Here is a 27,042-nt window from a genome sequence, read left to right as displayed (position 1 = left end):
TCCGGTAGCTTCTCTTTCCGGCAACCTCCAACCTTCTCTCTGCAGATCCACCGGTTCCACCACCGATCCTCCTCTTCTGCAGATCCACCGACTCTGGCAACTTCCTCCTCCGACCAAGCTTCTCCGATCCACCTCCAAAAGCCGGCCATTCGTTGTTAGATTCTCAGATCTGAGATCTGAAATCTCAGATCTGAGATTGCAAAGAGAGAGAGAGAGAGAAAGAGAGGGAATCGGGTTTCTCCCTTCGCCAATCATCTTATCCGATCGGATTTTTCGATCGGATCTGATCCTTCTCCGGCAGCCGCATCCTCCAACTCCTCCTTCTCCGGCCAACTCATCAACCTTCTCCGGCAGCCCCCATCTTCTTCGATCATCTCCGACGAATCTCCGTTTCTCTCCACCACCGAACATCCCTTTTCTCTGCAAATCCGATTCCCTTATAACCCTTCTCCTTCTCTGATCCAATCTTGTCTTCTCCAATCGGAATCATCGGACCTCCGATCGCCTTCAAAACCCCCATCTCCTTCTTCTCCGATCCTCCTGCAATATCTCATATTCCGATCTTCAATTTTTCCGACAATCTCGAAATTTAGTGGATTAATTTGCAGATCTGCAGATCTAATGGTAATTTTTAGCTTTGATCCGATTGTTCTTACAACAGATCTGATTAATTGAGATCATCTGATCGTATTCTTGAGGCCTTCATCTCCGGTACCTTTTGAGAATCTCCGGCAACTTCGAAATCTGCAGAGAAATCCAAGCTCAAACAGGTAATTGATTTTTCTTGTCTTAAATCTCGCTTAGCTTAAGCTAGTTTTTGTTAATCTCTTCCCAATATTCATTTAATGATATGTGACCGTGATTCTATCTAGAATTCATAGCAATTCTTTCAGGATTTACAGTGAACTTTCTTGTGTGTATCTTTGTGTGTGCAATGGTTATGTTTTGTTAAGAATAATGATATTCTTTCCAAGATCTATGATTATTGTGCAAGAATCCCTGTGATCCGTGATATCCTTCTTTGCACATAAATTCTGCCTATAAATGTAATTCCAAGTTCAGTCCCTGTTGTGCATAGTTTATGTCACTGTTTTAACGCATAACAGCTCTTTCTTCTAGTATAGCAGCCTTTTAATTCATATCTGAAAGAATTACCAGGTTATTGGTAAAAATATAAAAAATATAAAAATAAATAAGTATCATGTGCAAACTGACCTTGATGATAATGTGTATGTGCATTTGTGTGAGTATATAGGATAATACCTGTAATAATTACTCTTGAGTTATTTATTTAGAGGATTGGACATATGTATGTTATAGCTTGATTTTTTGTTATGGGTTGTTATAATTGAATGGATTTTGGACAAAGTAAACTTTATTTTTATTCTATTAAAAAAATGAAAATCAGTTTTTTTTTTGTTTAGATCTATAGGTTTAGATCACTTCAATTTGGGCGATGAAGGCGCTAGCCCAAGCCCATCTTTAGGGGACTCGCTCAATCTAAGTAGCGCTCCCCTCTCTTGTTTAGTAGGCCTACTCAACCTTTCAGATATGCCCCTGTTACGCACTACAATTTGTATAAATTAGAATTATCATAAGGGTAGGGGTATGAAGCCAAGCCGAGTAGGGAGTTCTTTCGCATAGGAGTCAGCCCTTGATTAGAGAGTCTTTGACTCATTCGCCTTTTAGGTGGTGTTATTAGGAGAGTCTTTGACTCATTTGTCTTTAATGTAGTGTTATTAGAGAGTCTTTGACTCATTTATCTTTTAATTAGCATTAGTGGAGTCTTTGACTCGTGTTTCCATCTCTTAGAGAGTCTTTGACTCGTATATCCTTTAGTTGTTGTCAATGGAGTCCTTGACTCGTGTTTTCGTCTCTCTTAGAGAGTCTTTGAATCGTGTTTCCATTTCTTTTAGAGAATCTTTGGTCCATTTATTCCTTTGGTGTTGTTATTAGAGAGTCTTTGACTCATTTATCTCTTTCGCAGTTTTTCTAGAGAGTCTTCGACTCATTTGTTCTTTCAGTTGGATTTATTGGAGAGTCTTTGACTCGCCTTTCCTTTTGCAGTATCTTTAGAGAGTTTTTGACTCTTTTATCCTCTAGTTGCTTTTATTAGAGAGTCTTCGACTCGGTTGCTTCCTTTGTGTTGTTATTAGTGGAGTCTTTGACTCGTGTTTCATTCTCTTTCAGGCTAGTCTTTGACTCATTCGTCTTTGCGCTTTTATCTCTTAGTTGGTGTTATTAGAGAGTCTTTGACTCGTTTGTTCTTGTTAAGGAGTCTTTGACTCATTTGTTCTTGTTAGGGAGTCTTTAACTCATTTGTCTTCTTCGGAGAGCTGTGCTCGCTTGTGATCTTAGATCATTCCTTCGCCTTTGGCGTTAGTTTACTTGGTTTAGGGGTTTCCCTTGTTGGCTCTAGGGTTTGGCCCTAGGTTTTTTCTTTGTATTTTCCCTTAGGTCTTTGACCAAAAGGGTGAAAAAACACTTTAAAACTTCAAAAGCATTGGAAAAAGTTTTAAAATCCAAAAACATTGAATATTTTAAAAATTCAAAAACATTAGAAATTTAAAACATAAAAAATAGTTGATTTGCTGTAAGTGTTTGTTATTTTGAGAGTTCGTTTCGAACTACGTTGGCTTGATCCTCTTTCACGAGGTACGTAGCGCAGCTTGGGATTCATGTCCCAAGTCCAGCCAAACTTTTTTTGTAAATAATAGTTTAAACTTTCTTCCAAAACCTTTAAAATCTTGTTTTCAAAAGATCTTCCTCTAGAGTTAGGAGTTTCTCCTAGATAGAGAGTTTTAGAGTTAGGGTTTTTCTTTTGATAGGTTGTTTGATTGTTTGTTTGCTGTGTGCTTGTTTTAGAGTTAGGGGTCTGTCCTAGAGTTATAGGAGCGCCTCCGTCCGGTCAGTTGGCAATTCACATCGCCGACTGATGACTAGGTCTTGGATACGTTAGCGATCCCTTGGTTTTCCTTAGGACACACAGCCTAGTTACACATAGGTTGTAGGAACCACCTGCATTAGCTTAGGGCTAACCTGCATTTAGTTAGGGCATATAGTGTGTCCTAAAATTCACAATTCACTGAAATTTAAATAATCGTACAATAAACTTTAATAACTAGTCTGGTCTTTTAGATCATGTCTAGGATAGAGGTCTAGGTGTCTTAGGCATCCTAGCTTAGAATAGGTGCGAAGAACTACGTTGCCTTGATTCTCGTGGAGGCGGGGATACGTAGGCTTCTTTGGATGAATACCAGACCATCCGAGGACTCGGGCTAATAATTTAGAGTCTTAGGATTTATTATGTTGTTATTATATGTTTTGATGTGTTTTCTTACTTTCTCGTACTGATCATATACCTTTTGCTGTGGCTTGCATGTGTTTGCATATCAGAACTTAGACACCCATTAGGTTTGTCACTCATAACCTAGCTATGCTTAGGTGGCACATCTTTCATTTTATTTTATATGTGTTTATTATCTTTATCCTCAGGAAATGCATGCTTAGGTAGACGATTCCTGAGGATTGTTCCCATTTCAGATGATTTTTACCCAAACTTCTTTGGAGTTAATAATAAATGGCATAAGAGACCAAGTGCTTGCACTCGGACGAATCGGGGGTGCTCTCAGACCTTCCCCATTCGTAACCAGGCACGAACCCATATATATTTCTGGTTATCCATTGTACAGAGGATTTGATTTTAGGGTTCCATGGCATATCCATGGATGGCGACTCTGAGTTTATTTCAGGTATGTCTCGGTTTCGAACCTCGGTTCTGGATCAAGACATATCTCTTTCTTTTATATCGCCACTCGTGCTATGCTATGAGGGTGGCATCCGTTTTGAGAGTTCCTTGGTAGAGCTCTCCTTCACACGTGGATGATCCGGATGTTGTTAGGGACCCGTTCCCTCACTACCTCTTCGGATCGGGGTCCACAGCCATCTATCTTAGCCACTACTACTTTAGAACCTTTGACATACTGTTCTGAAATACTGTTATGAACATTGTTTTGAACTCTGAACCTATGAACTATCAGTTACAATTTGAATATCTTGAACCATCTGAATATGAACCTTTGACATTTTTGAACACTTCTGTGGAGGATTCGATGATTTCTGGACCCTGTCTTATGGGGGTATGTGAACCCCGATCCGAGATAGGCGGCGAGGGAACGGGTCCCTAACACCATCTGGATCATCCACGTGTGAAGGAGAGCTCTACCAAGGAACTCTCAAAACGGATGCCACCCTCATAGCATAGCACGAGTGGCGATATAAAAAGAAAGAGATATGTCTCGATCCGGAACCAAGGTTCGAAACCGAGACATACCTGAAATAAACTCAGAGTCGCCATCCATGGATATGCCATGGAACCCTAAAATCAAATCCTCTGTGCAATGGATAACCAGAAATATATATGGGTTCGTGCCTGGTTACGAATGGGGAAGGTCTGAGAGCACCCCCAATTCGTCCGAGTGCAAGCACTTGGTCTCTTATGCCATTTATTATTAACCTCGAAGAGTTTTGGGCAAAAATCATGTGAAATGGGAACAATCCTCGGGAGTCGTCTACCTAAGCATGCATTTCCTGAGGATAAAGATAATAAACACCCATAAAATAAAATGAAAAATGTGTCACCTAAGCACAGCTAGGTTATGAGTGACATGCCTAATGGGTGTCTAAGTTCTGATGTCCAAACACATGCAAGATATAGCTAAAGGTATAGGATCAGTACGATAAAGTATGAAAACACATCAAAACATACGATGACTACACAACAAATCCTAAGACTCTAAATTATTAGCCCGAGTCCTCGGATGGTCTGGTATTCATCCAAAGAAGCCTACGTATCCCCGCCCCCACGAGAATCAAGGCAACGTAGTTCTTCGCGCCTATTCTAAGCTATGATGCCTAAGACACCTAGCCCTCTATCTTAGACTCGATCTAAAAGACCGGACCAGTTATTAAAGTTTCTTATACGATTATTTAAGTTCCAGTGAATTGTGGATTTTTAGGACACCCTATATGCCCTAACTAAATGCAGATTAGCCCTAGGCTAATGCAGGTGGTTCCTACAACCTATGTGTAACTAGGCTGTGTTTCCTAAGGAAAACAAAGGGTGTACTAGCGTATCCTACTCTAGTCATCACTCGGCTATGTGGATCGCCGACTGACCGGACGGAGGCGCTCCTATAACTCTAGGACAGACCCCTAACTCTAAAACAAGCACACAACAAACAATCAATCAAACAACCTATCAAAAGAAAAACCTAACTCTAAAACTCTCTATCTAGGAGAAACTACTAACTCTAGAGGAAGATCTTTTGAAAATGAGGTTTTAAAAGGTTTTACTTATTCAAAAAGATTTAAAATGTTATTTACAAAAGTTTGGCTGGACTTGGGATATGGATCCCAAGCTGCACTACGTACCTCGGAAGAGGATCAAGCCAACGTAGTTCGAAATGAACTCTCAAACTACGCTTCTAAAAGAAACACTCAACACTTTAGATTTTTTTAAGGTTTTTTAAGTTTTCAAATGTTTTTTGGTATTTTTAAAGTTTTCAAATGTTTTTGAGGTTTAAATTTCTAATGTTTTTGGATTTTAAAGCTTTTCCAATGCTCAAGACCTTTAAATGTTTTCAATCTTAAAGGGAACACGCAAGTAAGACCATAAACTAAGGCAAAGCCTTAAAGCAAAAAGGGGAAACCCCAAACAAGCAACAAAGGTCTCAAAGAGACGATCCACAACAAGAAACTGGCGTCTCAAAGAGACAAACCACAACAAGAAAGATAGTGCCCCAAGAACAGAGAAAACAATCTAAGATCCTAAGCAGGGAAGGCTCTATATGACTGAGTTAGTCTCTAATGGAAAAACTCCTAACTAATAACACTAGGGAGGAAGTACAAATGAGTCAGAGACTCTAATAACACTACAAAGGATGAATGAGTCAAAGACTCTCTAATCAGGGCTGACTCCTATGCGAATGGACTATCGAATAAGGAGAAGCTCACAAGTAAAAAGGAATAAAAGACCCTGTGCATAGTTGGCAAAGGTGAAACACCCAGCCGGGCCGGACAGCTACCTAGCCCAAGGGTGCAACAAATGTGCAACCCAATACCCATAAGGGTAGGGGTATGCTGTCAAGCCGAGTAAGGTGTTGTTCCAAAACCAAACGACGCAGAAAGAGGAGGTTTAGCAAGAGAATGAGACTGGGTAAGTCTCTTAGACACAGAGGTAGGATAGAGAAAAATGCTAGCAAGACTGGGCAAGTCTCCTATATACAAATGAGGGGTATGCTACTTGGACTGAGCAAGTCCCCTAAGGATGGGCTTGGGCTAGCGCCTTCATCGCCCTCGCAATGAGAGGGGACTCTAGTGCCTAAAGAAAATTAACAGAAATCTATAAGACTGTGTTAGTCTATCAAAGAGAGAAGAAAAGGCTACCAGATAATCGCAAACTCATTCTATTCTTATAAAAATAAAACAAGTGCTAAGCAAAGAAAAAATTTCAAAAAAAAAAAAATACACAATCTATAACAATCATAAAATGATAAACAACATTAATTAGTCCAGACCAGCCGCTGGATAGCCTAATAAAGTAAAAGAAAATAATATCAAACACTTCTATGCCCAACCACGAACACCACCCCAATATGGGGATGAAATCAGATGATGCTAAAGTAATCATCTGATATCATAATACACATGATAATATTTCTAATCCCGCCTTGAAATCAGACAGTACTCATGTTGATAATATCGAATAGAGTAGTCATCTGATCTCCTTCTTTCCTAAAACAATTTATTTAAATTAAACAAATATGATAAGCTTCAAGATAATCTCACCTGAACAGTCCATTCATTATTGTCTTCAGAACCTAACTCAATGCTTAAGATAAGAAGAGTATTAGAAATATCAAAAGATTATGATAATTCCAATTAGTAAAAATTTCAGTGCATACAGGGGACATCAACTTGTGCAGATCCAAGTGCGAAGCGGTGAGTCACAAAACATAAAGACGGGCTCCAAGTAACCTTATCATTGCCCAGAGAAGGGTTAATCCCTAAGCCCATGAGAAATGATGAGATAAGCAGAGACATGAAGGGCAAAGGGATGGCTCAAGAAACATTCCGTCATCGCCATAACCCGGGATACGAAAATTTTTAGAAACCAACGACAATGTCAAATGCTAGTGACAACTACGGACTCCAATGAAGATCCAGACGACAAGAGGAAACTCTAGAACTCTGAAACGAAACCCGGATATCGACGTAAAATCCAAAGGGGAGAGAGGAGAAAGGAAGAGGAGAGGCTCCGAGTCGAGATCAAAACTTCAACAAAATCAGATCCAAAATCCAAGGTTCAACTCTATTCCATCCCCACATTTTCGTGAATGCATGTAATAATTTTTCTGCCAAAACTTAGCAGTACCTGCACCGATCCTTGAAAAGAGTACTGCCATCACAATACTCACAAAGATTCTACTCGCTTATGAAAATGAGGATAGAAAGTTCCAAGATTAAACCTAGTCAAAATCATGTGACCATTGTGGTACAGAATGAACCAAAAGAGAGATATGCGAACTGGAAAACTGAAGATACACTCCATTTTCAATGAAGGCCTCTGCTACCTAATGGGCATGACAGAGAGAAACCATGATCATACAAGTACCCAAATCAATGGTTCGCAAGTCGAACCAAATGGCTCCCACCCATGGTCATGTAAACAAAACAATGAACGTAACTCGGTGAATCCAACAGTTAACATCTTAGAAATTTTCAAAGCAAGGATCAACCACAAGCCATGGAAGCATATCCTTTCTCCTAGACAAAATTACCATGCTTCTTGCTATCAAGCGAACCCATCCTGACTGAGTTTATCAATGTAATTAATCAAGACCATCATGATTTTCGAAATAAGACTAAACAATAATAATGAAAGCAGAAAAAAAATGGGTAACGCTTATATGGCTATCAACAATAGCTATGGACAAAAGAGGGCACATCTATACCATTCAGATCAACATGAATCATTCAGCAACCTTGAATTTAAGGAGAAAATAATCAAATTACCTGAGTTTTCCGGCAAGCCCAGATTGGGATTTCTCTGCCGGAGTCGGACTCGTATTGAGCTCGGGCCGAATTTTCTTCTTCTCCACCTACTCTGCCTTATAAATCCTCTTCTCTACCACTTATTCAACCTAACCCAGCCCTCCTTTTTCTTCTTGGATCTCCTTCACTGCTGTACTCGGACAACAGATCGGATTCCAGCAAAATCAACGGGAGAAGCTGAGTCGATTCGGTCTCCTCTCTCTGATTCACTCTATCTCTACTCTCTCTGCTTTTTTTTTTTAGCTTTTAAAGAAATGGAAATGGGGGAAAATGGTGTTTGGGTGGTTGGATTCCAGAAGAGGGTGACCGGATTCCGGTGGGATTACCGGAATCCACGGAGGTTGGATGAAAGATAGGGAGAAAGGGAAAATGGCAGATGAAGGGGATGGTGGTGGCTTGAAGGGATGATGGAGAAGTGAAGAGGGTTTGCAGAGATTTTGGGTGCCGGATTCCAGGTTGAAGGTGGTGGAGGTAAGGGATTGGTGGTGGTGGCCGGTGGTTTTCTTCTCCTCCCCTCTCTGCAATCTCCCTCTCTTTCTCTATTTTTTCCCTCTCTTTTTTTTTTTTTTTTTTTTTTTTTTTAATGAAATGGGGGGAAGAAGGTGGAGAGATGGAGGTGGAGGATGGTCGGAGAATGGGTTTGGTGGTGATGGCCGGCCGGTGGGAGTTGCAGATGGCTGGCCGGACGGTGGAGGAGTGATGGTGGTGGTGGCCGGCGGCTATGGGAGATGGTGGCTTGGGTGGATTTCCGGCAAACCAACCGGAGAAGATGGGAGGTGGACACGGGTCGGATTTTGGAGGTGGGTTTGAGATGTAGGTGGCTGTGTGTTGCAGAGATGGAGATGATCAAAGGTGGGTTTGAGCGTGGGGATGAAGATGGGTTTAAGGGATAGAAATGGGTTTTGAAGTGGGTTTCTATGGGGGTTTTGAAGTTGAAGATGGTGGAAAGGGGAGTTAGAGCAGAAGAAGGATTGAGAGAGGAGTTTTAATGGAGGTGGCCGGAATCGATGGGTTGGCCGGAGAAGAGGGGTTTTGCCGGAGAGGATGCGATGGTGGCTGGAGAAGAAGAAAAAAGAAGGAAAAGAATGGAGGTGGAGATTGAGAAGTGGTGGGTGTGGGTTTGGGATGTGGGTTTTGAGAAATAAGAGAAGAAGAAGAAGGAGAATGGGTTTGAGGTGGTGGTGTTGACCGGTGGCTAGTGGAGGAGGTGATGGGGCCGGTGTCTTGCCGGATTCCGGCCAGAGAGATCGGAGGAGATGGCTGGAATAGGGAGGGTTGAAATGGGTTTGGATATTAGGGGAAATGGGTATTGAGGTGGTGGGATTCCGGCAAGGGTGGCCGGATTCCTCCCTCTCCTTCTTCTTCCTCTCTCACTTTCTCTTTCTCTCTTCTCGGCTTTGAACGAGAGAAAAAAAAAGAAAACCAGAAAAAGAAATCCTCCCTTTTGCCCTAATTCGATGGTCTCTTATAAGACCATAAAAAATTATACCCCCCCTCCTTCATGGACACCCCCCTAATGCATTCAATGACCCCTCTTTTACACAGCAAGGGGGTTGGCCAGGGCGAGAAAAATAGAAATGATATTTTTCAAAGCCCTGCTGTTCCGTGGGCAGCCCCCATCCATGTATTTTGGTATTCTTCTATATAGGGTTAGTGGTCCAGGTAGGAAACAGGGGAGGAGAATTTTTGCAAAATATCTTCTCTCTTTTGATCCCAACCCTCCAAATTGCCTTTTTGTTCAAGGGTTGGGATCAAAGGAGGCATAACCAACTAGGAAGCTTCCAAGGAAGCTTTCTAAGATGCTCTCCCAACTAATCATAACCATTAACCTCCCTTAAGCTAGATTAGGGTCTAATGATTACTTGCAAAAGAAGAAAGAAATCTTTTTCTTATTTACAGAAATGCCCAGCTTCTGGATAATGCACCCCTCAATTAAGTTGTACACTAATCTGCATACCCCTATATCTCCCCGGACAGCCCATTACGAAATATTTGAACTGGTTTTCTAGGCTTCTGCGCACCCCTTTTCTGGCTAAATCACCACCCTTCTGAACTTGTCCCACGACACTGCCTTAGCTCGTTTGCTAGGCAAACGTGCAAAGATCTTGAAGAAATTTTACAGGGGCCCTGGTGGGACCCTAAGCTAGCCTAGGGCGTAATTTGGGGTCCACATACACTGATTTGAAAAGGTTATGCACAAAACAAGGAGGTGCAGGGCACGGTCAAAATGGGGTGTCTACAGGGTAAAACATTTGGCAAACTCTGGACCCACCGCGGGGGTAGTACACTGGAACTTCTGGCCCGTCAGTGGGATAAAACGCTGGCCCTGTCGACTTGTATCTGAACTTGAGAAACTAGTTTCAACACCGTGGACTGTCGGTGTATAAGCAATAACATGTCTTCTGAACTATGCCGATAACTCTAAAGTGTATTTGAACTATGAACCCTCTGTATCTGAACTCTGAAACCTTTGACTTAGATTCGAACCGAGACTTGAATTTGCTTTATTGCACTTTTATTTCAGAAACCATATTCGACATGCACTTATAACTGTGGGTGCCTATGAATCAGCTAAGACTTTGAACTCCGTTTTGACTTTGACTATCTGACCCTATTGAACCCTGTTATATTAGACTGTGCTTAGAGTAGTGCTTTATTATGTACTGAGCTTTTCAGCTGACTGTGGATACTCAACATTTTTTTCAGGTCTTGATCCTCGTGAAGTTAACGAGGAATAGGACGCTTAGCTGGGATTTGAATTTGGCTCAGAAACAAAATTAGTTTATTTGATTTCAGTTTATTAGGAAGTGAGTACTTGAATAAGATGTAATGACTTTATTATTTATTTGTTTGATTCTTGGGGGGAGATGAGATTTGATTTGACTTTGATGGGTCCGCATAAATTCAACTTTGATATTTTAGTTATGGAATGCCAGATTTATTTTGTTATTGCTTGTAGCCTTGTACATTTGTGGGATTCGTCTTGCAGGTGTACGGCGCTGTCTTGTCCTACGCCCAGGGTGGGGTTTGGGGCGTGACAATAGAGGAAATCAAAACTCTTCTTTTGTATATGGTGAATACAATCAATCTCGTTCCTTTAATCGTCCTATTCCTTCAACTAATTCTGATAGTATTTTTGGTCGCCCTCCATTCCCACCTCCTAAACGTGATATATGTCAAATATGTAATAAACCAAATCGAGTTGCTCTTGACTACAAAAATCGCTATAATCAAGCTTACACAGTCGATCATCTTCCACAGTCGTTCGCTGCAATGAATTTCAATAATAACAATCATCACCCATGGTATCCTAACACAAGAGCGTCTTCACATACGAATCCATCCGAAGGTAGTGTTTCCACTACAAATCCTTATAATGGTTCAGACAGAATCTATGTGGGAAATGGTCAACTTCTTCCCATTTCTCACATAGGCCAGTCAATTTTAAAAACTCCAAAGCATAATTTTAAAATGAAAAATGTTTTAGTTGTTCCTAATTTGAAGAAAAATCTTCTTTCAGTACAAAAATCTTTCGCTGATAATAATGTTTCTTTTGAATTTAATTCTAATGGTTTTCGTGTTAAGGATTTGGGCAGAGGATTGCTATTTGGTTTCTGCTTCTATTTTCAGTTACATGTACCAAGCCTCTGTTGTGGTAGTTTTAATAAGGGTTGCCTCTTTCTATCTGATTGTTGTCTTCTTGTAGTGTGTGTTTGCCCATGTTATGTCCGAGGCAAGGGCTAGTCCTCCTCCTCTTGAATTTTTCAATAGATTTCAGATGTGGATTCTAGTGTGGAGATTGTGGTTTATGAAGGCTTTCTTCATCAACTTTTCTAGAGGCTTATTTGTATCACTAAATTCAGTACCCACTTTTGTTGATGCCGATTATTATCACTAAATTATCTACTCTCTGTAGTCTCTCTATTTTTTGTGTGTGTTCCGAATTCTGTTGGATCCTTTTATTGCTTTACCTAATTAAAATTTGTAATGAGTTGGAACTTTTAGTGTAGTTTTAGACTTTTAGGCACGGTTTGGATTGCATGAATTGTTTGGAAAAGAAAAGATTTCCCAAAATTTCTTGTTTTTCCATCATTTAATTAAAATTAAAAACAATAACTTAAACCACCGTAGTTCAATATTTAGAGGGATCTTCAATTTATAGTGATATCCTTTTAAATAAGCCATAATCATATGATTTCCCTATGAATAAGGGAAATGAAAAAAGAAAATTAGGAAAAGAAATTCCACGAGAAATGTTTTTCCTCCAATCCAATCAGGGCATTTGATTTGATTTAATTCATTCTAATCAGATTTATTTTAGTTATGTACTTAGCTTCTTTTATTATTTAAACAGTTGTCAAAGGTTATTACAGTTCCCAAAACCCTCTAGAAATCAATTAAAACAGAAAAGATAATCTAAGGTTGTGCAAGTACTAAAACATGGTAATGCCAATACCAGTGGCCTAAACAGAACATCTTGCACTTATTATTCAATAGAAGGTACAAAAAATTAAGCAGACATAAGAATGTGACTCTCCCATCAATAACAAAACAAACAGTCAAACACCCTATAATCAATAGTTCCCTCTTTTACTAGGCAATTCAGTGGTTCCAGGTTCATCAGACATAAGAGATGTAAAGTAGAAGGGCCCAAGTGTATACTTGATATGATCTCCATAAACATGAGAGGGTCGACTGAGCTTCACCTCTGACCGGCCTCCGGCAAAGTCGGTGAGGATGTTACAGGAGGGTTCTGGTGATGACACGAGCCTCACGGAGCAATCTCCGGCTTTCAATTCCTTCCCATTGATGTATCTCTCAACACTCATTTCAAACTCGCCCTCTTCGTCGGTCTCGTCGTTTGCATAGTACACCACTCTTTCCCGCTCGTCCATGCATGTTAAGGCAACCCTGCAGCCTACATGTAATATACTTTTAATCATTTCACAAGCTTAATTGACGAGCGTTATTAATGCAAATTTGTGCATATTTAGATGATTATAGCACCATTCTTGGTAAATTACAAGTAGAGAAACTTTTTTGAATGATCATTATTTTTGTTAGGCTCCGTTTCTTTCGACGTTAAATGGCCGTAAAACAAATTTTACATTCATTTTTTTCTTTCAACATAAAAATGGACGTAAAATTTGTTTTTTGTTGTGAAGAAAATTTTACGTCCAATTGTACATCGAAAAGAGCCTTTAATAGTGTTTCTTTTGACGGAAAATAAGAGTACAAATTTTACGCCATTTTTTCAGTGGAGTGGAAAAATGAAACCTTAAAAATGGGGGTAAAATTTGCCTGACACCCATTTTTCGTCGAAAGAAAGGAATCCTTAATGAAACAATCATCCTATGGATGGAAGATTAGTCTAATGCTCTTGGACCCACCTTCATCGGATGATTCAAAACCATTGATTAAGCATGATGAAAAAAGACGTTTACAAGTCATTCATTTTTGAATGCCTTAATCTTGAGAATAAGATCAACGGTCTCAATCAATAAGCACATATGCTATGTGTGCATTGGATTATGGTCATTTTTTGTTCATCAGACGAGGTCATCTTGCTAGATGATTTCTTCCTAAGTTATTACATGGGCAAAAAATCCTACGTCATGTGGATAGTTTTGAACTTTTGATTCCAATAATCAGTTTTGGACTCAAAATCTATTCTCAATATCCAAGAGGAACAAGGCACAAAGTACTGATACTATTGAAGTGATCGTGTTAGATCACTCGTTGTATGATAAAGTACTGATGCTATTCAATAATCCAAACTATTTATATGTTTGGTCGAAGGTATGATTGGTCATGTACTAAATTCTAAACCGGTGTGAAGATTCTAAGGCCTTGTTTGTTTTGGATTTTGAGAATGGATTATGAGATCAAAATTGATTATTGGAATCAAAATTAAATGCAATTTTCAGTCTAATAATCAGTTTTCAAATGAAAAAAATCCCAAACCCGGTGAAAATTCAAGAAGAATGAGCTCAAATTGAATACGTAGAGAAGGGATCATAAGAATGCTTCTTATTTTTATGATAACGGCACTAACTTGAAGGCAAATACCAGAAGTATGTTAGATACAAAAAAGAACAGAGAGTACCCTGGATAGGCCGGGTCCCATGGGCCCACTCGTTCCAGCCTTGGGTGCAGTCTTGGCACATCACCTTTCCTCCCACACGGATAACTTTTGTCTCATCTTTCCAACCTTCCATGACTTTGCACCCCATCAAAAGAAATAAAACATTAACATACAGAAATGAGCTCTCTCTCTCTCTCTCTAGTTACAACTTACGAATATCCCCGCCTTTTTCAAAATATCGCAACAATTACACGATATTATTTATTTTCCTTCCATTATATATTTTCTGATATTTTTAAATATTCCATTTTTTCCCACTATAAACTTGAAAGTAACAAAAAAAATATTAAAATCTACACCTGCTGAGAAATTCCTGAGGCAAATATTTGTGACTATGATTGCATCTAATCAGGTTGAGAACTGCCAGAATCCGAAGGAAGCTTACAATCATAAAATGCCAAGTTCATGGCATTCTTTTATTACTGAATTCTGAATTCTGATAATTGTACTTGTAATTCACATATAATTAATATTGCATCCCCCCATGAATGGTAGCATCAAACACTGATAAACTCTACACTTGATCATCCACATATGCTTCCAAAAATTGTCTGATCTTTAACCTTTCTCCGTCCGTGAGATCAGCACCATCGTCCATCAAACGGTTCCTAACCTCCTTATTTAGATCACTAGAATCATTGCTATTAACCTGCAAAAAGCAAGCAAACAAGAAACATAAGTTGTTCAAGATTTGTTAATTGAGGCCCTGCCTTTTTTTTTTCTCGTCTTTTTTTAGAACCAATTATGAGTCCAAAGGGATCATTGGAACTGAAAATTAAACTTAAAATTGAGTCCAATAATCAGTTTTGGACTCACAATCGGTTCTCAAAATCCAAAACTAACAGGGCCTAAGTGAATCGGAGCTTTAGAAAAAACATCTTACATCGACATAATTGTTGACATGGCCATCTTTGTCCGGACGCGTTATCAACTCGTAGTTATTGCATGTCCATTCGCCATCTACAATATACTTGTACTCGTAGTGTCCTTCCGGTAAGAATGGGCTTCAGTGAAAACCAGCACTTTTTACTTTTATATGATTTTTCCTGCGTATAGATTTCCAATTTTGGAAGAAGAGTGGCGTGTATGTGCTTTAGGGAATAGCTGTGAAGAGTGACTGTTGGAGTTGCAGGTCCATAACCCATTTGAGAGGTAGAGCTCTTTGTCAAATTTCTCAAGCATTATGATTTCTACCATTTAATTAATTATATATGACATAATTGATTTTGAGATCTAACATGCATAATGAAAGAGAATTTTACATTTCGATTTGTTGCACAATTTCAAGAATATCATTACATCTTATGTTTATCGGCAATTGCATCAGTAGGAGTATGAGTACGTGTCGGAATCCGACACGGAAATCAAGTGTCGAATTCAGCAAGCCTAAGAAAGAAAGGTTTGTGGCTTCATCAAAATATTTTAATCAATTCTCAAATTTTATTTTTTTACATAATATTATGGTTATGACAATTAATATATTAAAATTTAGAATGATTGAGTAAATATAATGTTCTATTTATGTGAAACAACCAATTACTCCAAAAGCTTAAGCCGTTAGAGATTGCATTAATTAATCTTTTATACTTTAACAATTACCATATAAAACCTTAATATTAGGATGGTTAAAACTCAAAACATGTGGTAATTGTGAAGTTGTAATACTCAGAAAAAAGCATATAAAACTGAGATCTAGAAGTGTCGCAAAGAATATTGAAGTATTGGAATCCGACACGTTCAAAAGAATCCGGGTAACATAGCTGACGAACCATATATGTTCATGCACACAGCACACTAATCATAGACATAATTTTTTTTTTTTTGAAAGATAATCATAGCATAATTTCAATGATGATATTATTCCATTATACTCTATTCCACATTATAATCAAAACCATTCCTTAATGGTTTTAGGATTTTAGCTTTATAATGAACATTGATACTAGATATCACAATACTTTGCCCAGTAACAAAACCCTTTCCAACATTTCCAAGCCATGCTTTTTTGTTGCAGATTAAGATGGATCAATATGTATTAGACTATTGGGTTAATTGGGGCATTTCTAACATTGGAGATCTCTATGATTATTAGGTAATAGATATCTTCACACCCTTTACAACTAGTCATGAATAAACAAAGCCATGATAGAGCGAAGTGCATGTGTATTGGCTAATCTGCCTAAAGGATGACTGGGTTGTAAAATCAGAATTAAAGCCTGTCAAAGATTAGAGGATTTGCACTACAAGGACACTCGATACCAAACAAAAAGGAAATTGAAGACTATAGATGTCATGTTGTGTCCATAGTGAGTTAAAAGTCTTGAGCACGGTAAATTTCGATCGAAATTCTTTAAGGGAATAAAAAGTTAATATTATATTATAAATTTAGACGGTAAATTTCGGGAATTTCGATTTCGGTTTCGTTCCCCACCGAAATCCGAAATTTCGGATTTCAGTAGAAATTTAAAACCATGGTCTTGAGAATACAAACGCAACATCATTTTTCATAGGTTGTATTATAATCTGGGTTTACTTTTAATTGAAGGGTTTAATTATATTGTTGGTGTACTCCTATACCAGTTGACAACCAACGTAACCACATCCTCCAATCCATGTTAAGGAACTTGGGTCATTTTGTTCCATTTAGAAAAGGCTACATAATCTTCATTAAGGGTATTTTAGTCATTTGAAACTTGTAGTAAATAAGACATTCTACTCATATATTTAGTATGAATGATAATACACTCTCCCACATGTTTGGTCTTCTTTTCTCTTTTATTCTCTCCTAAAGAGATTCTCTTTTATTCTACTCATATATTTAGTAAGATATTTAGTATTTATCTATTTTTCATCTCTTAAACCCTAGGTCCTTTTTTCTTTCCCCAAATATTCATTACAAATCATCCCCAACTCCAACCCTATGAATTTTCTCTAGGACTTCTTTCTTTTCTTATTATTCTCTACCTTCCTAACATACAACTCAATGCTCACGTTAGTATCTTACTACTCAATGCTCGCATTAGTATCTGCCTAAGTGAGGAGCTTACAAACAAAGGTATGCCCCATCTTCATTAAGCTAGGTCCATTTTAGCTCTCCTTTGCCCTTGAATCTCTATCTATCTTCTCTCACCATCGCAAATCAGTCCACTCTCCCCCTATCATCTCATGCATCATTATTTAGTTTCTTTTCCACTTCAAAATTCTGTGACTTCTCATCTCAAGAAAATGTGGTAGACAATATCCATATAATGTTTAAAGTAAAAAGCTGAAGGCTGACACCAAGAATTTAGAATTAAAATGTACATATGCCAAGTGGTCATTTAGAAGCAAAAATAAATTGTACAATTGTAATAAATATATAAAAATGAAGTAGCAAGCTCATTGATATCAGAAATAAAATGCAGCAACAGATATTTCTACAAATACCAACAAAATATACTTACCGGTAATTCCCTCCCAAGATTCCACAATCCTCGTTCTTCATCAAATCTCAAAGGAATTCTCTACAAGAAAGTGGGAAAACATTAACAGGCATAAAAATGGAAAATTTTCATGTGAAAATATTCCAAAGTTGGTTGTGATGGGGATCCACTGGTTAGGAGGAAGAAGACAGTCTGGACAGAGCTCTTGGGCACAGAAAAGGCTTCATTCCTTATTCTGACTCGTGTCTCCCATTACGTATTGGCAGGCTGTCCAGAAACTTAAAAGATCCAGTTATAGAAAGAGTTGAAAGGAGACTTTCTCCCTGAAAGAAGAGTTTTCTATCTCGGAGGATTACACTAATCAAAGTAGTGCTAGCTAATGTTCGCCACTTTTATATCTTTGTTTTGCAACCCATTTTCATTATTAACTGATTGGATCAATTTCAGAGAAATTTTTGTGGAATGATAAAGAAGATAAAAGGAAATTTCAATTGATTAGATGGGAGGAGATTGCCACCATAAGGAGCAAGGCGGGATTGAAATCAGAAAGCTTAGAGACGTTAATAATGCATTACTTGACAAATGGATGTGGAGATTTGGAGAGAAAGTAAATCTTTTATTTTATTTTTTTTGACAATCTTCTCCAGAGCAGTGATTGCTGAGAAGTACAGGTTGTGGGCATTGGGGGCTAGGAATCTATGGAAAATTATTGGTGGATGGGATTAACAGTTTGGAGAGATATAATGAAAAATTTCTACATTGTCCCAAAACACTATTTGATTTAGAGTTGTACGTGGGAGGACAATTAGATTCTTGATGGACTGTTGGTGGGGGTCGAATGCCTCTCTTGCTGATTTCTCCGACTTGTGTGGCTTCTGATTGGAATGCCTGTGTGATTGTTTCGATAGGCGAAATGGGAAGGTTGAATGGAAAATTCAATTTTTTTGGAACTTGTTTGAAAGAGAGGTTCACCATGACAGTTATAATGAAAAATTTCTACATTGTTCCAAAACATTATTTGATTTAGAGTTGGACGTGGGAGGACAATTAGATTCTTGATGGACTGTTGGTAGGGGTCGAATGCCGTTCTTGCTTATTTCCCCGACTTGTCCAGAGTTTGGCTTCTAATCGGAATGCATGTGCGATTGTTTCGATAGGCGGAATGGGAAGGTTGAATGGAAAATTAATTTTTTTGGACCTTGTTTGAAAGAGAGGTTCACCGTGACAGTTATTTATAGTAGGATTGACTCAAATCTACATTTGAAGAAGCGATATTGACTGGAGAATTTGGATATGGGAGTTGAATGAGAAGTTCTCAATTCAATCCTTCTGCCAACACCTTGTAATGTCTGCTTCTTCATCCTCTGCCAGAAAAGCTTGGAAGATTCATGCACCACATGGTCTGTGTGTTTTGTTGGACTACCTGCCTCAACAAAATCTTGATGGTGGACCACCTCTGTAGTCGAAACCAATTAGTTGTTAATCATTGTGCCTTATGCATGGGGGATGGAGAATCTATTTATCATCACTTTATTCATTGTTGAGTTGCTAGAGAATTGTGGTCTTTAAATTTAAACAAATTTGGGATTAATTGGATCTTTCCTTCTCATATTGCGGATTTGTTTGAGCAAGAGTTCTGTAAATATGATTTCCCCCAGCCTACCACTTGACCGAGAGTAATGCAAATCAACACATGCACCTCAACACGAGACCCCGTGGAGTCGCCTTCTAGCAAACGGACCCCACCAAATCACTATGCCTATGAATAACTACCTTGTCTAAGGCAAACTCAACTCCATCTTCTAATGAGTGAGCTCCTTCTCTGTCAACCATCGACTTCATCAATATGGCAAAACACTTCCTTGCACTCAAAGCACAATACACGTCAACTCATCCAACATACCTCCATGTTTGGTCCCCACTAGTGTCATCTCTCTTGGCCTCTTGCCGTGTTAGGGTCACCTTGCACAAGGATTCCCATCTCTTTTGTCTATGTACATTTCTCTAGTGTTGAAATGTTCAACACTATTTCTTACGGAAAGGCCTCTCCATAAAGCTTACTATCTAATCATCTCTAAGCCCCTTGGCCATATGATAATCCCATCATTCAACTGCCTAATACTGCAAAGGACCACGCCCATCTTCACATCTGCCAATTCCAAACTATATCGGAACCATAGGTTGCATGGCATGTACCAACCAATCCTCTGAAGGTCTCTGCTCTTTCACTTCTTCAAGCATACTCAACAATGTTAGCACTGTCATTGAAAGGGAAAAAATCCGCTCATGCCACTTCAAGTAAGAAGTATATTGTTCACATAGAACCATTCTCTTTGTAGCACTAACACAATAGCACTAGGAATTCCTGACATTGTGCCTCCACCATATCAACTTTGATAAGATCTCCAAGCTTCCGCTCTTAACTACCTTGCTCTCAAAGCAGCCCATGGCACATGTTCAGCTCAATGATGCCTAACACAATAGTCAGAAATCTTTCGTTTACGCTTCGGAAGGAATCCCACATTAGCTCTGTCCAACCCACTGGCCTTCCTAGGTGTCAAAACACTTTTCTCAATCAAGATTACCAAGCTTGCAGAACTTGGCCAACATTTAGCTCAACTCAGCTTCACTACAAAGCTGACAAGGTTCCTGATCTCTTGTGCCTCTGCACTTGAAATGCACCAACCATAGACATAACCACTTCAACAATTATACCAAGTACCGACACATTTTATATAATCACCTGCACCAAAGTGCCGAATACACACAGTTCTACCTCGTAATTCTATGATTCACTGTTTGAGTCAAACGCGCATTGGAGACAGAGGAGGAAGTTGATGACTTGTTCAATGATGACTCGGTGTCTCCCTCCACCTCTATTGCTCCTCCATCTAGTAGTGATTTACCCCAATAAGAATGACAACGGTGTCTAAAAGAGGTTGTAGTTGGATGCATAAAAATCGAGATAAGACGCATGTCCCAATGGTTCAAGAGGCAGTTCGTCAACTTCAAACAGGAAGGGGTTGGAAATTAAGGTTGTGATGTGGAATCTTGATACTTAATTTTGGTTGAAAATGAGTTTTCATTGAGTTAACTTCGTAGCCATGTAAGACCAAAGAATTGATTTGTTGAACTAGTTGGATCTGAGGGACATGGTAGAGAGTTTTTTTTTGTTAAAGATAAAATGTTTCAGGTAGAAGTAATGGTAAAAGAGAATAAAAGTTAAAACACCTGGCTTCTGATGAAAATTATAATGGGAAGAAAAATTGATGAAAATTATGATGGGAAGAAAAATTATATAAAAGAGTAGAGGCAAAAAAAATATCTTCCTAGTGAAGGTTGTTGCTTGGCATATAAGAGAATTAGGGGTTAGGAAGAAGAAAAAAGCTCTGTGATAAATAGGTTGCGGGAGAAAATTGGACCTCTTTATTATCCTAGAATCCAAGTTGAAGTCTATTGAAAGCAATACTGTTGGTCAAACTTGGGAGAAGGAACAATGGTTGAGAGTACCATGTTTCTGTAAATTTTTTTGACAGTTGAGAGTGATATCCAGTTGGTATTATGAGGGATGTATGGACCCCAATATTCGTTACAGTTTTTTAGCTGATATGGATGAGGCCAACGGAGGAGCGTTTGTCCCTCCAATGGTGTTTGGGTGGAGATTTCAACACCATTGGTTTTTCCCAAGAAATGATTGGGCAGAATAAAATCAACATAAGTATGCGCAGTTTCTCCAATCTTAGCTGATATGGATGAGGCCAACGGAGGAGCGTTTGTCCCTCCAATGGTGTTTGGGTGGAGATTTCAACACCCTTGGTTTTTCCCAAGAAATGATTGGGCAGAATAAAATCAACATAAGTATGCGCAGTTTCTCCAATCTTAGCTGATATGGATGAGGCCAACGGAGGAGCGTTTGTCCCTCCAATGGTGTTTGGGTGGAGATTTCAACACCCTTGGTTTTTCCCAAGAAATGATTGGGCAGAATAAAATCAACATAAGTATGCGCAGTTTCTCCAATCTTACCCTTAGATACAAATTTCTTGACCTTCCTTGGGACTGCATTTCACTTGACCAAAACCTAGGGCTGAAGAAAACAAGACATTTGATGAAGAAAATCCCGGATGAAAGTAAAACAAAGATTGTTGGAGATTTGAAAGTCACAGATCTGGCTAGCAAGTGGTTTAGAAGAGTCAGACATTTGACTTAAAATGCTGCCAGGAGTACAGAAGGATTATTTTCTTTCATGTAATCCTGGGATTTTGCTAGTGATGAGGATTTCTGTCAAGGATTCAAGCCCAAACAGTCTGAGGCCACAAGTAATTAAGAATGGATACATTCTTAATTTATTTTTGATGAATATATACACTCTTAATTTTAGAAGTTGGTAATTATTAGGCCACTTCACTATACCTTGGAGTGATCAAGGACATGGACTTGAGAAAGTTTAGTAGCCATTAGATTCCTACCTTTATTTTATCCACTGACCTTATCATTGAAGCAATTAAATAATTGAAATACAGTGTTACCTATAGGCTATAATTTATTGTTATATATGATGAAGCTAATATACACAGAGCAATTTTTGAAATTTTAAAATACAGCATCCGTTTATTTTGAATGGCAAGTAATCCCATAAAAAAGTTGTGTTGTTTTTTAAAAACTTTATTACCAGGCCCCATCCAATATCAAGCCCAGAGATTTCCACCGAAGAGCAGTTCTGACCTTTCCACGTCAGAGTGATATGGTTCTTGGCTAGGCCGGTTAGCTGTAAATTAGAAGTTAATTCATTCAATAGAGACAATTGAATGATATGAAAGCTAAAATAAAAGGGGATCTTTGACAAGGAAAAATTCATACCAAGTGAATTATAAAAATAACTGATCATGCATAACCTCAAGCACATAGAAGATTGGCAAGGATGCCCCTGAGTTTAGTGTTCCTCTTATTATTATTATAAATGGTTTTTTTTCTTAATGAAATACCTGTACACCAAATCTCTTACCTTTGAACTCAGTAAAACAGTGGCAAGACAACAATGATTCCCTTCATCTGCAAGAAGAGTTCATTGAAAGCAGTTAGAAAAGGACAGAAAAGCAGCTCCAAAATAATAAAAATCAATAGCCATAGAGAAGAGTTTTTGAAGAAGGGTTAGTCTTTCTCGATTTGTTTATTTCTTAATGATTTAGCATGTCTTTATTTCCCAACAATGATTTTATTTACCCGATTTTTTGAGAGGGGAATTTGAGTGGAATAAAACCATCTAAAGCCAATCTTCTTCTTATTTTTTAGCCACTTGAAAATAAAGAAATAGAGAACTGGGCATAACGGGCCAAACATATAATTCTTAGCGGCCAACTATTCTTTAGAGTAGAGGAGAATGCAGTAGTACTTAGGGGTAAAATTGGCATCTACCGTTGATGAACGACACGTGGCATCTCCAAATAATTAGAAACCGACCTTCGGATAATGAAACGAGATATTGTTCTCCCCTTATAAATAGCAACGTTCGTAATAGGGAAACTGCCCCTCAAAGAGGTAACATACCTTGGGGCGGTGGCTTCCTAAAAAAAAGGAGTCTCATTGGTAGTAACTCACTTATATGAGGAGATAGGATATCTATTAAAAATAGGTATAAACCTATCTCCAGGGAAAGTCTACCAATTAGGAAAGACTCCCACAACAGTGAGCTTCTAAACATCATGGACTTTATTCTCTATAAAAGGAGACCTTAACCTTCATAATGGAACTACGTTAGACTTGATCCTCAAAAAATGGGTACGTAGGCAGCTTGGGAATACCAAGTTCAGTCACAATTCATCCCCATCAAACTTCGCTGGTAACACTCCTAAATCTCTTCTCCTTCCCTTCAATTCACCTGTGATTCCAATTTCTCGCTTAAATATTGAAGTATCATAACCCCGGTACTACTAACTTCTTTCCGTGAGCATAAGTAGTTTATAGGAATCCAATCTATCACCACTAGATCGTGCAGAGCAGATTTTGGCATCATCAGATTGGCACCATCCGTGGGACCCCATGACAAACTCGAGGTCAAGAGCTTCGAGATCTGTTGCAGTTAACCCACAAGGCGAAGGAATAATGACCAGGAGTCAGGCGCAGACGGTCATCCCCGAGTATCAAATTCCGGAGGAAACGCCTTATAACAATGATACTACCCCAGTCACTATGATCATGTTCAACCAACTCGCATCTCAGGTGGGGAATGTTTCAGTCACCTTACAGGAAATACTGAGACGTTTACCGACCCCGCAACCGATAGTCTGGAACGTTGATCCTCCTCAACTAATCGCGGAAGTACGGGATCCGCCCTTAGAAGAAGAACAAGACGAGTCTCCTGAAGGAAGAAACCCCCGTAGTCGAAGGCCAGTGAATCACCGGTCATCTGCTTCAATCACTAGCCCCAGGCCGGATCCCGAAAACAGAGCGGCAAACGATCGACGAGCATCGGAATTAACTTTTCAGCCTATCCTAATTTAGAATAACAACCCTCACAGAGCCAACCCCATCCCAGCGACAACTAATCGCAATCCAAGAGATGGAATTTATGTCCCTGACTCGGGACTCCTCGCCGAACTCCAACATCAGGTCAGAGAAATGCAACGTCATGTCAAAAAACCTTATGAGCCAAACCTTCTGACTGAGTGGGAGAATGAAATACAATCACCATTCGTTGAGGCTATAACCCAGGCTCCATTGACGCCAAATTTCGACTTACCACGACTCGACCTCTATGAAGGAACGTTCGATCCTTTGGAATATCGATCCTTCGAAATATCTCCAATCTTATAAAAGGGAGATGGAATTCAAAGGCGCTAACGATGCGATTATGTGCCGCGCTTTCTCCTCATATTTGAAAAAAGGCGCAAACAGTTGGTTTAGTCGTCCTAGACCTAATTCCATATCTTCTTTTCGAGAATTAGGTAGGGAATTTGTCACATATTTTGCCAATAGTCGGCCACAGAAAAAATCCGCCGATGCGCTCCTTGCTCTTCGTCAAAAAAAGGACGAAACATTACGATCTTTTATAGGTCGGTTTAGGACCGAATTGTCCCAAATCAAGGATCCTAATCATGAGATGGTAAGGGCAGCAATGAAATCGGTTGTCCACGACCGAGACCTAAAGGTGGCCTTAAATATCGACCCTCCCCGAGATCTCCAGGAGCTAATGGCGGTAGCAGATAAATATGTCAACAATGAAGAATCTTTCGCCATGGAACGAGAATTGGAACTCGCCAAAGCTCCAGAGAAGAGAAAGGAGGAGACCTGTATGAACAATGGACAAAGCAAACCCCCTCGGTCTGACAATCGACAATCACAATCAGGTAACCGAGTTCCCTCACAACAGTTAGACAGGTACAACTACACTCCTTTGAACACTTCTGTGGAAAATATTCTTTATGAAATCCGAGGAAAGGAGGATCTCCAATGGCCACCAAAGATGAAAGGCACAGGTTGAAAGCGTAATACCGGAAAGTACTGTCATTTTCATGGCGACCATGGGCATACTACAGACGATTGTTATAATCTAAAAAATGAAATCAAAAGATTGGTCGGAATCGGTCGAATTGATAAATATTTGTCGAACCCGAAGTATACTGGGCCTTCTCACAAATCCGAGGTCCCGAGGGCATCTGGTCCTCCTATCCCGACCCCATCAATAACCGGGCACGACCAAATCAGGTGGGTTTCAGAGATCCAACAACTCCCGGATATAGGAACCAACTCTCTGCTCAGAAGTGCAGCGAACATTGATGTAATCACTGGGGGACTGGCCTCGGGTGGGCCAACGATCTCTGGACAGAAGGCCTATGCTGCCCAAGTTAATACGGTGGAAACCCTAGCAAAGAAATTACGAGCGGAATCTCCCGACAGCGGAGAGCAAATCATTTTTTCTGAAAAATACTACAATGATGTTTTACTCCCTCATGATGATGCAATCGTCGTCCGCCTTATTATCGCCAACTTCAGTGTAAGTAAGGTTATGATAGACACCGGTAGCTCTGTCAATATCTTACATTATTACATTATAATGCTTTTAAAGAGATGCATTTAGGCTTGGACAGGCTTATTCCCGTTGAATGGTCTATCTATGGCTTTTCTGGCAGATCAATTCGTATCGAAGGTAGGATAGACTTACCTGTAACTTTCAGCACCGAGCCTTGCCAGAAAACCATCATGCAAACTTTCGTAGTTGAAAAGGTCCCCTCTACTTATAATGCTATATCGGGCGCCCGACTTTGAATAAGCTTGAGGCAGTGGTCTCAACACCTCATCTGAAAATTAAATTCCCGACAAAGGCGGGAGTCGGCGAAGTAAGAGGAGATCAAGAAAAGGTCAGGAACTGCTATGCTGACTACACCAAAGTAGTAAAGAAAACAAAAGAAGCTTTCCAAATCGCCGGAGCTGACCTACGTCCGGATACCCACCAGATGCACGGAGAGCCGGTGGAAGAGCTAACCAAGATCCCATTGTTCGGAGAGAATGATGAAAGAACGGTCTAGATCGGCTCCCTCCTCACTGGTAAGTGCCGAGCCCACCTGGTAAGTGTTGTAGTAGAGTCGTCATGGCTCTACGCTAGCAGCGCTCATCCTTTGAGCTTCACGAGTGCTTTTCGGCAATTTTTGGATCCTATAATGAAAGTGAGATCAAGACTGGTGATTTTGTAATACATCATGTAGCAACCCCTTTTATGATCAGGGTCCCAAAATCAGCCGTTCAAGTGATCTCAATGTCATTTCATGGGTTTTATGGCTGCCTGTCAGATCAGCTAATCAGATCACATAAATAAGGCAGTAGTGGGGTCCATTGGCAAGTTTGGATATGGGGATTTTTTTTCTTGGAAAAAACTTCTCCTGTAAAGCGATGCTTGTTGGACATCGATCAAGATGTTCCCAGCGGCATTTTCCCCAACTTATGGTTGTCATTTACACACCAAATCTGATCACCCCACAATGGCCACACCATACTGAAGATGAGGTGGCTAGTTCAGGTCTTGAGACAGGAAATTTTAGATTTTATGATTTTAGCGATTTTATATAGTGGGTGGCCGTATAGTAAGAATTTTACAAAAAAAAAAAAAAAAAAACTGTACGGCCAACCACATATGATAATCCAAACCGCTCATTTAGCGGGCCACAATGTAAATAGGTGGTGCACCAAAATTCATTTCCATGGGATGACTATACGGCCAAACACCATAGAAAATCTATTAAACTTCTTATAGCAGTAAAGCTAGTTAGAAAGGTTTACAATCAAAATCGCCATTAACAGTCCAACCTCTAAGGAAACATATAAAGCTCTAAAAAAGGTAAGTATGTTGGCCCCATTTCGGTGAAAGGC

General features: G+C 39.4%; 1 long non-coding RNA gene across 1 annotated transcript in view; it reads right to left on the bottom strand.

Annotated features, from left to right (window-relative positions):
• The window catches only part of LOC143859471 (uncharacterized), a 60,138-nt gene extending 37,725 nt beyond the window's left edge, over nt 1-22,413 (bottom strand). Inside the window, exon 1 of the long non-coding RNA XR_013239255.1 lies at nt 22,352-22,413. This is a non-coding gene — a long non-coding RNA (uncharacterized LOC143859471). The remainder of the gene's footprint in view (nt 1-22,351) is intronic.
• Between the last annotated feature and the right edge of the window lie 4,629 nt (nt 22,414-27,042).

Source organism: Tasmannia lanceolata, unplaced genomic scaffold (assembly GCF_043159265.1).
Source record: "Tasmannia lanceolata isolate RefF3 unplaced genomic scaffold, GAP_Taslan_0.1 ptg000029l, whole genome shotgun sequence".
In the NCBI taxonomy this organism is placed as follows: domain Eukaryota; kingdom Viridiplantae; phylum Streptophyta; class Magnoliopsida; order Canellales; family Winteraceae; genus Tasmannia; species Tasmannia lanceolata.
The sequence above is the reverse complement of the archived record's forward strand: the minus strand, read 5'-3'. Positions and strand labels throughout refer to the sequence as shown.